This window comes from Octopus bimaculoides, chromosome 19, assembly GCF_046866305.1.
Source record: "Octopus bimaculoides isolate indiv1 chromosome 19, ASM4686630v1, whole genome shotgun sequence".
Taxonomy (NCBI): domain Eukaryota; kingdom Metazoa; phylum Mollusca; class Cephalopoda; order Octopoda; family Octopodidae; genus Octopus; species Octopus bimaculoides.
This window is the reverse complement of record NC_142946.1, coordinates 22,971,644-22,987,439: the sequence shown is the minus strand read 5'-3', so window position 1 is coordinate 22,987,439 and position 15,796 is coordinate 22,971,644. Positions and strand designations below refer to the sequence as shown.

Here is a 15,796-nt window from a genome sequence, read left to right as displayed (position 1 = left end):
TGGAACAAAGTGCCAGAAGAAATACTGCAAAGCGTTTTTACCCAATACTCTGCCAGCTCACTGCCTTAATGATAATTGTTTCTGACTTAGTCAAAAAGCCAGCAATTTGGGGGAAGGAAGTTGGTATAATCAACCTCAGAACTACAATTATGCTTTATTTTATCAACACCTAAAGGATGAAAGATAATGTTGACTTTTATGCAATTTGAATTCAAAACATAAGGGCTAGAAGAATAACCACAAAACATCTTGGTACTTATTTTATTGACCTTGAAAGGATGAACAGTAAAGTCAATCCCAGTGGAATTTGAATGGAAAAGGCTAGTCAATAAACTGAATGCAAATCTTAACTTTTTTTTATCAACCCTGAAGTAAAAAAAAAAAATCAAGAAATTTCAAAATATACAAAAAGATAAAAACCATTCCATGAAATATACAATTTAAGGCTCAAGAGAGAGGAGACAAGAGTGAAAACCAATAACAGTTCAAAGGCTCTGGATTAAAATCAGAAACAGAAAGTTCTAATTTTAGCTGCACAAGAACAAAGCATAGACATCAGAAAAAAACAAAAAAAACAAAAACTTTCAGAACAAAAATAATGAAAGAAGAGACTAAAAGAAATAATTTATTATACCATTTATGGTTGCCTGGTCTTTGCACATATATCCATAGGCATGATCAAGTGATTATGTTCATTGAGTTATATACACAACACCTAACTGTAACAACTATGAAATGGTTAAAGCATGTACCAAACACAGTACAAAACAATGATTAGAGACAAATCTCCCAGACTGACAAGGCCAACAATCCGAGATCAAAACTTGTAAAAACTGTCAGAATACAAGGATTTTCTTGAAATGGATAAGGACTCAATGATAATTTGAGCATTAGTCATGATATGTTGGCTGGTCTCTTTCTCTCTGTCATGACAGAGGAATGTGGAAGTAGAAAGCAATGGCTGTGGTGACAGAGGTGACAGAAGAGAAAGTATCATAAAAAGAGGAAGATGAAAATAGATAAACAAGTGGCAGATTGATAAGCGCGGGTGGGAGGGGTGTTAGAAAATAGCCAGCAGTCAGCCACCAGTAGAGAGTAGAGAGTGAAATACAGGAATGGATAGAAAAAATGGCAAAAGAGGAAGAGAGCAAAAGTAAGAAGATAAAGATCTACAAGGAGAATTAGAATAATAAAATAGAGGGAGTCTTTTGTGAACTGAATAGGTTAGGAAATGAAGGGGAGAAGTGCATGCAAGTTTCCATTAAGAGGGCAAAAGAGAGATACATCTACAGACAAGAAAAGATGTAATGAAATCTACAAGTGAGTCATCTAGAATAGTGAAGGGGAGAGAGAGAGAGTAAGTGAATTAGAAAGTGAAATAACTTTCCAAACAAGGCACAGGAGTGGCTGTGTGGTAAGTAGCTTGCTTACCAACCACATGGTTCCGGGTTCAGTCCCACTGCGTGGCACCTTGGGCAAGTGTCTTCTGCTATAGCCTTGGGCCAACCAAAGCCTTGTGAGTGGATTTGGTAGACGGAAACTGAAAGAAGCCCGTCGTATATATGTATATATATATGTATGTGTGTGTGTATGTTTGTTCCTCCAACATCGCTTGACAACCAACGGTGGTGTGTTTACGTTCCTGTAACTTAGCGGTTCGGCAAAATAGACCGATAAAATAAGTACTAGGCTTCCAAAAAATAAGTCCTGGGGTCGATTTGCTCGACTAAAGGCGGTGCTTCAGCATGGCCGCAGTCAAATGACTGAAAAGAGTAAAAGAGTAAGTAACTGGAAGTCAAACAAAGTCAGAGAAAGAATGCAGCTTTAAACTGCAGAGAGAAGGCTAAGATTTTCACAAGAAGTCAATGCTCAAAGTGACTTGGAATAAAGAAGTAATACAAAACACAAAAAATGCAACAAACAGAAACAAAGCTCAAGAAGGAAGAATGAGAAAAATTAAGGAAAACAAAAATGTAACACAATAGTAAAATGGAGCTAGTTGTGAAGCAAAAAGATGAAAAACTACTGAAAGGAAGCAGAAAAAAACATGATCATTTTTGACAAGAATAAAGGCCCCCTTCAGTCATGAATGACCATGAGATTGCACCTAGAAAGTTCCTCTTCAAGGCACAAGTCCTGTGCCAGTCATCAGACCAAGCATCCCTGCAAGTTTCATTCAAATCCATCCAGTAGTTCTTGAGATATCTTGTCCATGGACAAACAAACAAACACGACTGTAAGCAATACCTCTGCCTTCGCTCAGGCAGAGGTAATAATAATAATAATCCTTTCTACTATAGGCACAAGGCCTGGATTTTGTGGAGAGGGGGAGAGGCGATTATATTGACCCCAGTACTCAACCGGTACTTAATTCATTGACTCCAAAAAGATGAAAAGCAAAGTCGACCTTGGCAGAATTTGAACTCACAACGTAGTAGTAGACGAAATATCGCTAAGCATTTCGCTCAGCATGCTAATGATTCTGCCAGCTTGCCATCTTAATAATAATAATAATAATAATTGTTTTAAATTTTGGCAAAAGGCTAGCAAGTTTAAGGAGAGGAAGTTAGTCTATTGTACTGATCCCAGTTCTTGACTGGTACTTTATTTTATCAATCCCAACATTATGAAAACAAAGTTGACTTTGGCAAGATTTGAACTGAGAATATTAAGAGCAAAAAGAAATGCTGTAAAGCATTTTTATCTGTGTGCTAATAATGGTTCTACCAGCCCACCATTTTTAATAATAATTTCTAATTTTGAAGGGAAGGGGTTAGCTGATACTATCAAATCTAGTACCTGATAGGTACTTTATTTTATTGTCTCTTAATGAGTTGAAAGGTAAAATTGACCTTGACATGATTTAACCCTTGAACATAAAACAGACAGATATGGCCAGTTTAACCGCTAAAAGGTTAAACTCAGAATATAAAGAGTTCCAAGTTCAAATCCCACTGAGGTCAACCTTGCCTTTCATTTTTTTTTTTTTTTGAGGTTTATAAAATAAAGGACCAGTTTAGGAACTAGGATTGATATAGTCACCAAAAATTTCAAACCTTGTGCTTATTTTAGGAAAAACTATGATTAATAATAATTTCTTTTTATTATATATATATTTCTATCCACATATTATAATTTTGACCTAAATGTTGAAATAAAATATGACAGTTAAGAAATGTATCTATATCCCATTTGTAAATGGTACAGCTGGAATAATATACAACCATTTCTATAAGAACATTGGCATATTATTTATGGGTGTAGAGATAGACATGTTACAGAAAATAGTAAAATAAGGATCTGTAAATACTCTTATGGCATTCTCACATTTTTTTATTTTGTTAACCATATATACTTTTATGTTTTCTGGATGTACCTAGAAGAAAAGGAACTTTTGAAGATAAGAACAGATTTCTCAAATCACTACAAGATTTAGTCAACACAGAACTTAAGCCTTTTGCTGCCATATTTCTGTTGAAATACACTATGTTTATTTTAATATTGAAAATTATGAAGAATTTAGATAGATTACTTTGTCAGTGTTCAACTGGTATTTGGAACATATACCAGCTAGAAATTTTGGTAGGTTTTAATTTACATCTTTTTAAAATAAGAAGTTTCTATCAGAGAACCAGGGGCAGTTTTTGGTGGGTTTGTAATCTGTAAAACAATATTTCGACAGGGTCTTGATTTCTGGAAATTAACTTGTCATTTCTTGAAACAAAGCCTTAAGGGATCAAATTACATAATTAGTTAAGAGGAAATTGCTAAGAAGAATAATTAACAATAAGTGGGCTTAAAAAGGTAAATTAAGTATTTAGTTTCTTTACTTGTAATTTAAAATTGAGAATAATGTAGAAGAAGCTTTCACAAAATCTAGCACAGCTTAAGAGGAGGTGAATAGGACAACAGTGCTTTGAATAATAAAACACAAAGACTGTTGATGATAAAAGAAAAATAAGAAAGGGTTAAATATACCTGAGAGAGTTTATATCCATTAAATCTTGCCATGAATAAGCATAGCACCTCTTGTCTGGAAATGATAATCCATGAAATTTGGATTGGTAATATTAGATAACTCACTTAAACAGAATTTTGAGAACTTGAAAAGCATTAGAAATAGGAAATTATCTAAAATATGGAGTGTAAGAGAGATTGTGTAATTATTTGAAATGAATAAAACTTACTAATTTCTTCAAAGAAGTTATACTTTTCCCCCAGTGAACATAAACTACACTGAAGACTGAAACTATAAGGGAAATTCAAGGGAAATATGAGAATTTAATGAAAATTTATTTATGGTTTGATGGTTAGCAGTATTAGATATCTTTATGTCCTAACCAGATGAGTTCTACTTCTGGTTATTATGAGCCAGTGAAAACACATATGCATAGAAATTTGAGTATATGATTAATCTAACAAGCCACATGTGTATGATAGTAGTCATGCAGTGATAGACATAAGGGATAAGAAATATCAAATTTTATTTATAATGGAAATAAGAATCATGTTGTATGGTGAATGTGTATTCAAAGAAGAGGTGGAAAAAAAAAACAGAGGAAGTACATGGTAACTAGTAACTCAACAAAGATACAGAAAAAGAAACCTCGCTGATGCATGAGAGTATTCATGTGAGAGTTAGAGCAAAGAAGATATGAGAGAAAGTAGTAAGATAAGGTCTAAGTACACAAAGCTACACAGAGGAAATGCATGGTAGGGTAGATCCATCAAACCCATGCTGCATTGCAGATCTGTTCAACCTATGCGATTGTTGAAAAACTGATAGCAAAACAATAACAAAGAAGAAAGCAGCATTGTTTACAATGCAAATCCTGCAACAATTTTAAAACAACTAAATAGAATGAATCTCTATTACCATTAAATGAATTAGTTGAATGCATCATTATATCAGTCTACTATTATACGACTGCACAAAAAAGAAATTCATTCAAAGCTGAAGCAATCTAGTATTACAAATTGAAAATTTAAGTTTTCTTTCTCTAATTGAAATGCATTAAAAGCTAAAAGAAAGATTTTTAGTAATTTATCACAAAGACTTAGAGCATTAATTGAATAGGAATCAAAATTCTTCTGTTTCAATAAAATTCTTCACAAGAGAAAATCCCAAAACTTTACCAATGAATTTCTAAGTTACATTCTATTGCTATACCAACAAACATTAATAAACAAGCTTCTGTTTATCTTATCAATCATTCATAGTGTATCCAACAGATGTTATCTTACATGAGGAAAACATTGCCAATATTTGCAAAAGCTTGATTTTTCACCAACGAGCAAATACTTTCAAAACAGATCCAAACAATAAGATAAAATAACACCTATTATATAATAAATCAAACACAAAGAGATTTTCATTGTCAGTTAAAAAGCAAACTTTAAGATATTTTTAGATAGAGCATATATATATATATATATATATATATATATATATATATATATATATATATATATAGCTGCAGTTTCTTTAATGTAGCAATGGACAAATTAGCAAAGTTAGAGTTTCAGCTGTAAGATATTATTGAAGCTAATTCTTTAACGCTAATAGAGCATTTGCTTACTTCTGCTACACTAACATTCCAGACGTTCCATAGACAAATGGCATAAGACAGCAAATAGTTCTCTCAATAGAAGAAATACTGAATGTATGTATACCTTAAACAAGTCAGTTTAGTAGTAATATGTGTAAACTTAATTAACAACCGCTGTGATAATTGCCTTCAGTTGAGAATAGTAAAGTAAATAACAAAAATGTTTTTCCTTTCTTTAGTGCTATTTGGATATGAGCCATTGTAAATTACAGCTGTCAACAGTTTTACTGCTAAGTGATTAGTACCAGTAAAATATTGTGAAATATACTTCTTATTTTTGTATTTTTAAATCAACAAAATAAAAGGGTCAGATAAACACATACAAAAACAAATAGGCATAGCAGTACTAAAATGAAAATTATTCTAAAATAGGCATGATTGTGTAAGAAGCTTGCTTTGCAATCCTGTGGCTTTGAGTTCAGTCTCATTGCATGGCACTTTGGGCAAGTGTCTCAAGGCCAACCAATGCCTTATGAGTGAATCTGGTAGCTAAAAACTGTGTAGAATGCTGTCATATGTGTGAGTGTGTATGTTATGGGTGTGTGGTAAGAAGCTTACTTCCCAATCACATGGTTCCATGTATGTGTGTGTGTGTGTTTGTCCCCATAACTTAGCAGTTTAGCAAAAGAGACTGATAGAATAAGTACTAGGCTTACAAAGAATAAGTCCTCAGGTTGATTTCTTTGACTACAACCCTTTAAGGCAGTGCTCCAGCATGGCCACAGTCAAATGACTGAAACAAGTAAAATAATAAAAGAGAACATATACATATATATATATATATCATCATTTAACATCCGTCATCCATGGGTTGGACGGTTTGATCAGAGCTGGAAAGCTGTGTCAGACTCTAGTCATCATCATCATCATCATCATTGTTTAACGTCCACCTTCTATGCTAGCATGGGTTGGACGATTTGACTGAGGACTGGTGAAACCAGATGGCTATACCAGGCTCCAATCTGATTTGGCAGAGTTTCTACAGCCGAATGCCCTTCCTAACGCCAACCGCTCCGAGAGTGTAGTGGGTGCTTTTACGTGCCACCGGCACGAAGGCCAGTCAGGCGGTACTGGCAATGGCCACGCTCAAAATGGTGTATTTTACATGCCACCTGCACAGGAGCCAGTCCAGCGGCACTGACAACGATCTCGCTCGAATGTCTTTACACGTACCACCGGCACAAGTGCCAGGAAGGCGACGCTGGGCACAGGTGCCATCACGATTTCGCTTTCGCTTGCCCCAACAGGTCTTCGCAAGCCGAGTTTCGTGTCCAATGAAGGAGACGACGTCGGCATGGGTGCCAGTCGTTGAATTTAGTTCGGTTTCGATTTCACTTGCCTCAACAGGTCTTCGCAAATGGAGTTTAGTAGTCATATACGCATCTTCAATGAGAGACTTCATCGTATATATATATATATATATATATATATATATACACGATGAAGTCTCTCATTGAAGATGTGTGTGTTCAGCTTTTGCTGAACAATCTGCACAAATGATTTGTCTATAGTGATCAAGTGTATGTGCTATACATTAGCTCACTCCCTCTATCAAATCGATGCTACTTCAACAGGTGCATAGTGTACCACATGTCAGATGTCAAAGTGATTGCAGAGCAACATGAGATGAAATGTTTTGCTCAAGAACACACCACCCGGTCTAGGAACTGAGACCATAATCTTGCGATCATGAGCACAACACCCTAACCACTAGGTCATATATGAATATATATGTGTGTGTGTCTTTTTATACCCCATTCCCCCTTCACACCAAGTGTTGGTTTGTTTACATCTCCTTGTTTAAGTAAATTAGAGGTTCAACAAAAGAGACATAAAGTACCAGACTTATAAAAAATAAATAAATATTAGGAGCAATTTGTTTAACTAAACCATTCAAGTTGGTACCCCAACATAGTTGCAGTTTGATGACAAACTATAAAAGGATAAGTTATCTGGTCTATCTGGTGCCGTTTGTTACCATATCTCAGTTGAAATACAGTGCCTTCATTGTCAATAAATTTTGAAAATAAAGAAGAATTTAGTAAACTAACTTTGCATTATTATCCTGGTGGTAAGTTAATAATGCAGCAATGAGCTAGCAGAATCATTAACATGCTGGACAAAATACTTTGCAGCATTTTTTCTAGTTCTTTATGTTCTGAGTTCAAACACCACTAAGATTAACTTTGCCTTTCATTGTTTTGGGGGTTGATAAAATATGCACCTGCTGTGCACTGGGGTCGATGTAATCAATGAGTCCCCGCCCTGCAAAAGTTCAGGTCTTGTACCTAGAGTAGAAAGGACTATTCACCTGATATTTGGAACATAAATTAACATGAAATTTTGATAGAAAATTTAATTAGGACCACTTTAACCCTTTAGCATTCAAACTGGTTTTAGTTAACCAAAATATTTCACTTGTCTTAAGTTGAAACTGGCCAGTTTCTCACACTAACCCCATAATGTCATTCTAAAACTAAACATTCTTATCATTGAAATTTCTAAACTACAAGATAATGCATAATTAATTCAAAAACAATGAAAATAAATATGTATTACATTTGACAGAGTAATCTGAATGCTAAAGGGTTAAATCAGGAAGTTTCTATCACAGAACCAAGGGCAGTCTTAGGCAGATTAGTATTAAAAGGGTTAATCTTAGAATCTGACAATCTTAGCATTAAGATAGAGTGCCATTAGAAAAAAAAAGAAGAGATAACAAACAGTTGTATTAAAGTAAAGAAGATAACATCATAACCAATGGAGACCTTCTTGACACAGATAAGATATATAAATTAGTGCTTGGTTTCTCAAATAGCTGACTAATTTGGTACACATAATAGAAAACCAGACAAGATGCACACAATATCTCATAGGTTTTAATTCAAATCTTACAGAAGTCATCTTACTTGTTCATTTTCAGAAACAGGAATGGAAAAGAAAAAAGCATCAATAGAAGATGGTTAAGCATTAGTTATTCCAGAATAGAATCAAGTGACTTTTCATAATTAGAGATATCCACAAAGGACGATCAGCCTTATCGACTTCCGGGATGAGGAAATGACACTTGTGACATTCAGGTCTATTCCAAGGGTACTAATGAAGTGAGTTAAATAACTTGTTCAAGAATTAGACCAAGGTTATAGTATTAGCTTGCTATGCTATAGTGATCACTACAGTAATACATACCCTGCAAATAAAATAGTCTTATACCTACAGAATAAAACAATTAAACTATATTCCTAAAACTGGAAGAATGTGGGGTTTTTTTATACTTCTTTTATTTTTCAAAATTAAAATAAACAAAATTCTTTTTTAATCTAAAATATACTCTCCTTCATTTTCTACAATGCTCTTTCATCTATCTAGTAGACTTGCAAGGCTCCTCTTCCAAAATTCACTTGTTTGTGACGAAAAATACTCCTCCCGTACTGTTCTGACCTTGTCTACAGAATTCATATTTTTTCTGTCCAAATGATTTTGAAGACTGTGGAATAAATGATAATCAGATGGGGCAATGTCTGGCGAATATTGTGGGTGGGGCATCGTTTCCCACTGAAACTGCTCCAGCCTTTGGAATGTCATCCTCGCTGTATGTGGCCAAGCATTATCCTAATGGAAGAACACTTTTTGTCTTGAAACCAAAGACAGCCATTTTTCTTCTAGTGCTGACTTAAGCCACTCCAGCTGCTCGCAGTAGATCTCCTTTGTTATCGTTTGGTTTGGGTTTAAAAGTTCAAAGTGGATTAACCTTTCATATCCCACCAAACAGATAGCAACACCCTATGTGGGTGAAGACCTTCTTTAGCCTGGGGTGCCAGTGTTTCGCCTTTCCCTACCCACTGTCTTCAGTGCTAGACATTTTTATGGAGAACCCATTTCTCATCACCACTCACTATTTAGTCCATGATAGCAAAGAACACACTTTCACTCTGCACGCAATTAGACTTGAAAAGTTTGTGAGGAACCCATTAACCCAATTTGCTGACTTTTCTAACGACACACAGGTGTCAATGAATGGTTGACCAAACCCAAGCTTCTCTTCCAGTTCTTCAACAGTTATGATGGGATTTTGTTCCATTAGGGTTTGCAGGATGTCCTCATCAAGCTCTACAGATCTTCCAGGATGAGGCTCATTTTCTAGGCTGTAGTTTCCAGCTCAGAAATTCTGGAACTGACACTGGCTTACACTTATTGTCCGCTCCCTATATATTGCATTAATATTCCTTGCACTTTCTGTTGCGTTGTTGCCTTTACTGAAATAATAAAGCCAAATATGCTCTTTTGTCACTTCCATTATAGCTTTGAAAAAATAACTGTTAAAATCGAACTGCACTCTTCAAAACTTGTACTAAGTATGAGGACAAGGTAAATTACTACCTGCTTTTATAGCAAGTTGATGCAGGTAGTTTATCCTGTTGCCTCTGACTTTTAGTTCATGTAATTGAAAAAAACCGCATTATTTACGGGATGACCCAATAATTAGGGAAGTGTGTTTGAGCTGGAAGTACTAGAGTGAAATTTAAACAATATTTAATATGAGCTGGAGAGATAAAAAGAATGAGAGTAAATCATGCTCATTGTTGCTCAGTCCCCAGTCAGCCCTGAATGAACAGATCTATAATCAAATGCATTCCAGCTATGACCAACCTGTATTTTTGTAGGTTTGCTTATCTCAGACTACACTGTCCAATGTGTTCTAATCTATTTTAAAACAGTAAGGTGTAACTGTTGTTAACATTGCCGAGTGACTTTAGGTTTGTTACACTGAGGTAGCTAAAGGAATGCTTATAAAGGTCTCGCAAACTTACTGTTTAATATGATCTATTTAAAAAACAAATCTCTGAAACGTACTACAAATACTTGGATACAGACCTAAAATGATAAACAGCTGAGTTGATATAAATATAACTAAAGGCCAAAATGTCTAAGTCTCTAAACTAGTTTAGAGAACTCTATAATCAAATCACCTCAATTTACCGACTGCAGGACATTATTACCAAAGCAAACTACAATAAATGATTGTCTTGCTTTTTGAGAATCAAAAAAGCAAAATAAAAAGAAAAAAAACATTCTGAGCAATGTAGAGAGGATTTTTACTGATTTTATTAAGAATAGATTAGATAATTTGAAGTTGAGTTCAAAAATTGTATCTAAGAGTTTATGAAATAAAATAAAAATGTTACTTATACACCAAGGGAAAGAAACATTTTCAGAAATGCAAAATACTATATTTATAGTGCATGAGTAGCCCAATAGATAGTGTTAATTTTAAATAACTTTTCAAGATATTGACTTAATATAAGAATACTTCAGCAATGCTAAAATACATTAGAAACAATATATATATATATATATATATATATATATATATATATATATATATATATGGCTGTATGGTAAGAAGCTTGTTTCCCAACCACAAGGTTCCAGGTTCAGTCCCACTCCTACTATAGCCACAGGCTGACCAAAGCCTTGTGAGTAGATTTGGTAGATGGAAACTGAAAGAAACTCATTGTGTGTGTGTGTGTGTATATATATATATTACATCTGTGTGTGTGTGTGTGTGTGTGTGTGTGTGTGTGTGTGTGTCTTTGTTTGTCCCGTCACTACCGCTTGACAACTGGCATTGGTGTGCTTATGTCCCCATAATTTAGCGGTTCAGCAAAAGAGACTGATAGAATAAGTACCAGACTTTTTGTTTGACTAAAACCCCTTCATGGCTGCAGTCAAATGACTGAAACAAGTAAAAAACAAAAAGAGAGAAAAATGTATCATTATCATCATTTAGCATCTGTTGTCCATGCTGGCATGGTTTCTATGGCTGGATGCCCTTCCTAATGTCAACCACTCTGAGAGTGTAATGGGTGCTTTTACATGCCAACAGCACAGGTGCCATTTACGTGACACTGGTATCTGCCATAACTGTGATTTTACTTGGGTCTTCTCAAGCATGACAATGCCAAAGGTCTCAGTTATTGCCTCCGTGAGGCCCATCACTCGAAAGGAGCTTTTCATGTTCCACTGACATCAACCACTTTGCCTCTGTTAGGCTCAATGCTCAAGAGGTGCTTTTTATGTGCCACCAGCACAGGTACCAATATATAATATGAGCTTGAGGAGCTAGGTTTGTTTGATGAATCTATGAAACATTAAGTTGCATGAAACCAAATCAAACTGTTACTAAATAATGCGTGTAACTCCTACCAAGTGTGTTAAGTGCTACTTACTTTCATTTGTCTGGATGCCCTTCTTAAAACACACACACATAAGAAAGTGAGTAATCAACACCACACACATACATATATACTAGGTTTATTTAAAAAGTATTTTAAACTGCATGGTAAGTTATTTTACAAAGGGTACACTAAGAACTAGTAATACCTTGTGAGGATTCTGTAATATCAAAAAATTTTAATCATTAGATCTAAAAAGCAACACTTTTTTTGTACCCATATACTAAAATACAGAACTTTCAAAATAGGTACAGTAGTATGACCATCAACATCATCATTTTTACATGGTACCAAGTGCTTTTTACATGGCACCAGTGCTTTTTACATGACACCAGCACCAGTGCTTTTTACATGGCACCAGCATCCAGACCAAAATATTCCCATTATTAAATAACTTGCCTCTAAAAAGTTACAACTAAACAGACATAAGAAATCAAGATCTAATATGAATAAGAAACTCATTTGAATCAAATTTTGTTTTTATATGTAACTCCTTGTAGCAGATTGTGAAGTGTTAAAACAGAAAAAAAAATTTTGGGACATCATGAAGCAGCTGGTGTAGAAAAGATGTCAAAGATAATGGCTATCTGAAATATTAATGAGATTATAATTCTTCAGACTACTGACCTTGTGATAAAATGTTTCACCTTTAACCTTTTAGTACTCAGGTTATTCTGTAAAATGTAATGCTTATTTATTGTCATTCTTTTGAATTTATCATGCATTATCTCATTTCTTTGAGATTTTGATGATGTGATTATTTTTAGAATGAAATTGTTGGATAGGTGGGAAAGGCTGGATCTGACCAGTTTTAACAAAAAAGAAAAGAAACAGATAGAATATTTGGGCTTGACATGGCCAGTTTAAATGCTAAATGGTTAAAGTTGAAGATAATAGTTTGAAAAATTATAATCTTAACAGAAGTTCGTCTTTAGAAATTTGGAGAAAAATAAGTTTTTAGAGGATCAGCTGCTATTTAGAGAATTCTTGGAGAAATTTATCTTGTACTACAGAATATTTGGGAGATTATCTTAAAGATCATGATTTAGATTGCATGAACCTAATATATTCTACATACCAAAATATTTCCAGGAAATTAAATTGAAAGTATTGTTAGTTAACTTAAATCTGAATCAAAATTATTGTTAATTAACCCAAGACTGAAAAGTCAATGCCTGATTGCATTTGAAAATGAGAAAAAGAGATACAATGAGAAAAAAAAAAACATATATGTAAAGCATCTTCTAAGGATGAGTGTTTTGCTGTAGTTCTATAGGCTGAAGGAAATAAGAACTATGTTTTCCCCTTCAAAAGGATAACTGGTTTGTTACAAGTAACATGTCTAGATAATTAAATATGTATTCTCAGTAACTAAGTTAGCTAAGGAAATGTAGAATAAAATACTATATCAAGAAACACAACAAAATGCCTGTAGCAGATTTAAATACATGGTGTATGAACAAACAGCCCGACTATTTCACTTCTCCAGTGTAAATATAAAGAGTACATATATGAAAGAGGATAAAAATGTGAGACTATTTCACACTTCTATGCTTGTTCATACATATTTTCATATATCTCAAGTAACCATTCAGCTTGACTAGAGAAAATTGAAATACCATCCTTGTCAGTATTTTTAATGTCCACTTTTCCATGCTTGCATTTGTCAGATAGAATTTGTTGAGGCTGATTTTCTACAGTCAAATGCTCTTCTTTGTTGCCAACCCTCACTTGTTTCCAAGCAAAGTAAAATTTTGCATGTTCAGACATACATTCATGGAAGATTGGAAATAAAGGACACCTAGTCAAGACAAGGCGACACAAACACACACATGTATGTATATACATATATATATATATATATATATATATATATATATATATATATATATATATATATATATATATATATATATCTGACTTCTTTAAGTTTCTGTCCACCAAAATCATTCACATGGTTTTGGTCAGTCCAGAGCTATAGTAAAAGACATTTACCCAAGTTCCACACAGTGGGATTGAAATTGTGTGGTTAGAAAGCAAAGTTCTTTACAATACAGCCATGCACAATTAAAACAGTACATAAATTTAGTCTTCTACCAGAGATATCTATGGGAAATACTAACCATTTTATGAACTGAGAGCATCACCACTAAACAACAATTTTATTTCAGACTACTCTGATGGAAAATATTGAAATTCTCTAGAATGGCCCTTAGACTATTAGACTCCTCACTATTAACATGTTTTGGAATCCAAATATACAGATGTTAAATAAAAAAATTTCAAAGTTTATTCTTGAAATAAGTTTATAACTGTAGCATCACTTGTCAAAAGATACATAACATGGTCAGTTATATGGAAAACTAGTAAAAATGCAGGGGATCCTTTTAACTTTCAGTAATTGGAGGGCCTAAATCTAAAGAAAAAAAAAACTGGAACAAATGCTCAGACAATCTGAAAATACACAAATATCCTTATAAGTGACACATACACACAGAAATACACACACACACATATGTATGTATGTATGTATGTATGTATGTGCGTATGTATATATGTCCAAACATAAATTGAATTTCGACACAGAATAGAATTGGTAATGATGTAATAAACACAACTAATCATATAACAAAAGTTAAATATGAAATACTTTCATGGTAACTTATTGAAAATCATGGAAATAAGCATGTTTCTGATCTCTTGAGGGAAGAAAATTGAGAGCCAGAAAGATCAGATGATCAAGAAGAGTTCAACAATATGAATGAATATATGAAGAGATCAAGTGAAAATAAGAGCAGTGTGATGAACTAAAATGTAAATGTAACAAAATAGAATTGGCTGTGGGTGTTAGCCACAAATTTGCAAGGCAATTAATCACACATGGAAAAAATATGCGCCAGTCTCCCTTAAGTTAAAATGATTGTTGCTCGAAAGGGCATTTCACCCTTAAATCATCAGTTCTAGAAACATTTAGACCCATACAAATATATAGCTGAATAAAAGAAAAAGTTTAAAATAAGAGAGTGGTGGGTATGTAAAGAAGGGAAAACGACAAAATATTTCAATTATATTCATAATAGTATGGAAACGTGGAAATGATATGAACAAAGATAGTGTAAAAGAAGAGAAAAATCCAAACAAAATTACATATTTTTAAAATATGCAACAAGCTGGGAGGATGACACCCAATTTTATGTTATCAGTTAATGAGCAATTTTTTTTTTACTTAGGAGGTAAAATGTAAAATAATTTTTAAAATTCCAAAATATTAAAATCATCCCTTTCTTTCTAAACTGAATCTAGGCCTCCACCCTCGACACTATCAAAAAGAAAAGATACACTAAGACAATATTACTAGAGAATAAGACAACAGAAACATGCCAAAATGATGACAGTAATTTTGAACTTAAATGCTTCTACATTGATTTCAAATCAAACATTAAATGTTGGGTGGAACTCTTTACACGAAAGGGGTGCTACTTGTTAGCAAGAACGGAACGACAGTATATTCACTGTATAACAACACATTTTGAAAACTTAGTCGTAAATTCTAATTTAAAAGAATATTACTGAATTCTGAAGACAGATAGTAAAACATAAGGTTCGAGTATATTTATAATGTGTTAAATGAACAAAATACTGACTTATTTTGTTAATTTTGATTTCTTTTGTCACTGTATTTTGAGCGAAATGACCATGACCAGAAAGGATCGACATAGCTCAGAGACAAGAATAATAATGAATCATTTAGGAAAATGAAAACTGTACAAACACTAAGGCCCAGTATATGATACACACACACATACACACCCTGCCAGATTCTTACATATATATATATATATATAGAGAGAGAGAGAGAGAGAGAGTAAATCCTATATATATATATATATCCCATTCATATGTACGTGCGTGCATGTGCGTTATATATATAAATATATATATATACACATA

The 15,796-nt window shown here is 33.7% G+C and overlaps 1 protein-coding gene across 4 annotated transcripts in view; it reads right to left on the bottom strand.

Annotated features, from left to right (window-relative positions):
- LOC106873095 (protein O-linked-mannose beta-1,2-N-acetylglucosaminyltransferase 1) overlaps positions 1-15,796 on the bottom strand; it is a 162,579-nt gene that overhangs the window by 145,979 nt on the left and 804 nt on the right. Inside the window, exon 1 of one of the 4 annotated variants that reach the window (XR_016245195.1) lies at positions 3,979-4,250. The exons of 2 other annotated variants lie outside the window; for them this stretch is intronic. The gene's annotated coding sequence lies outside the window, so the exon portion shown is untranslated. Of the gene's footprint in view, positions 1-3,978; positions 4,371-15,796 lie in introns of those variants that run through there. One more of the 4 variants, XM_089366614.1, reaches the window with a different exon arrangement.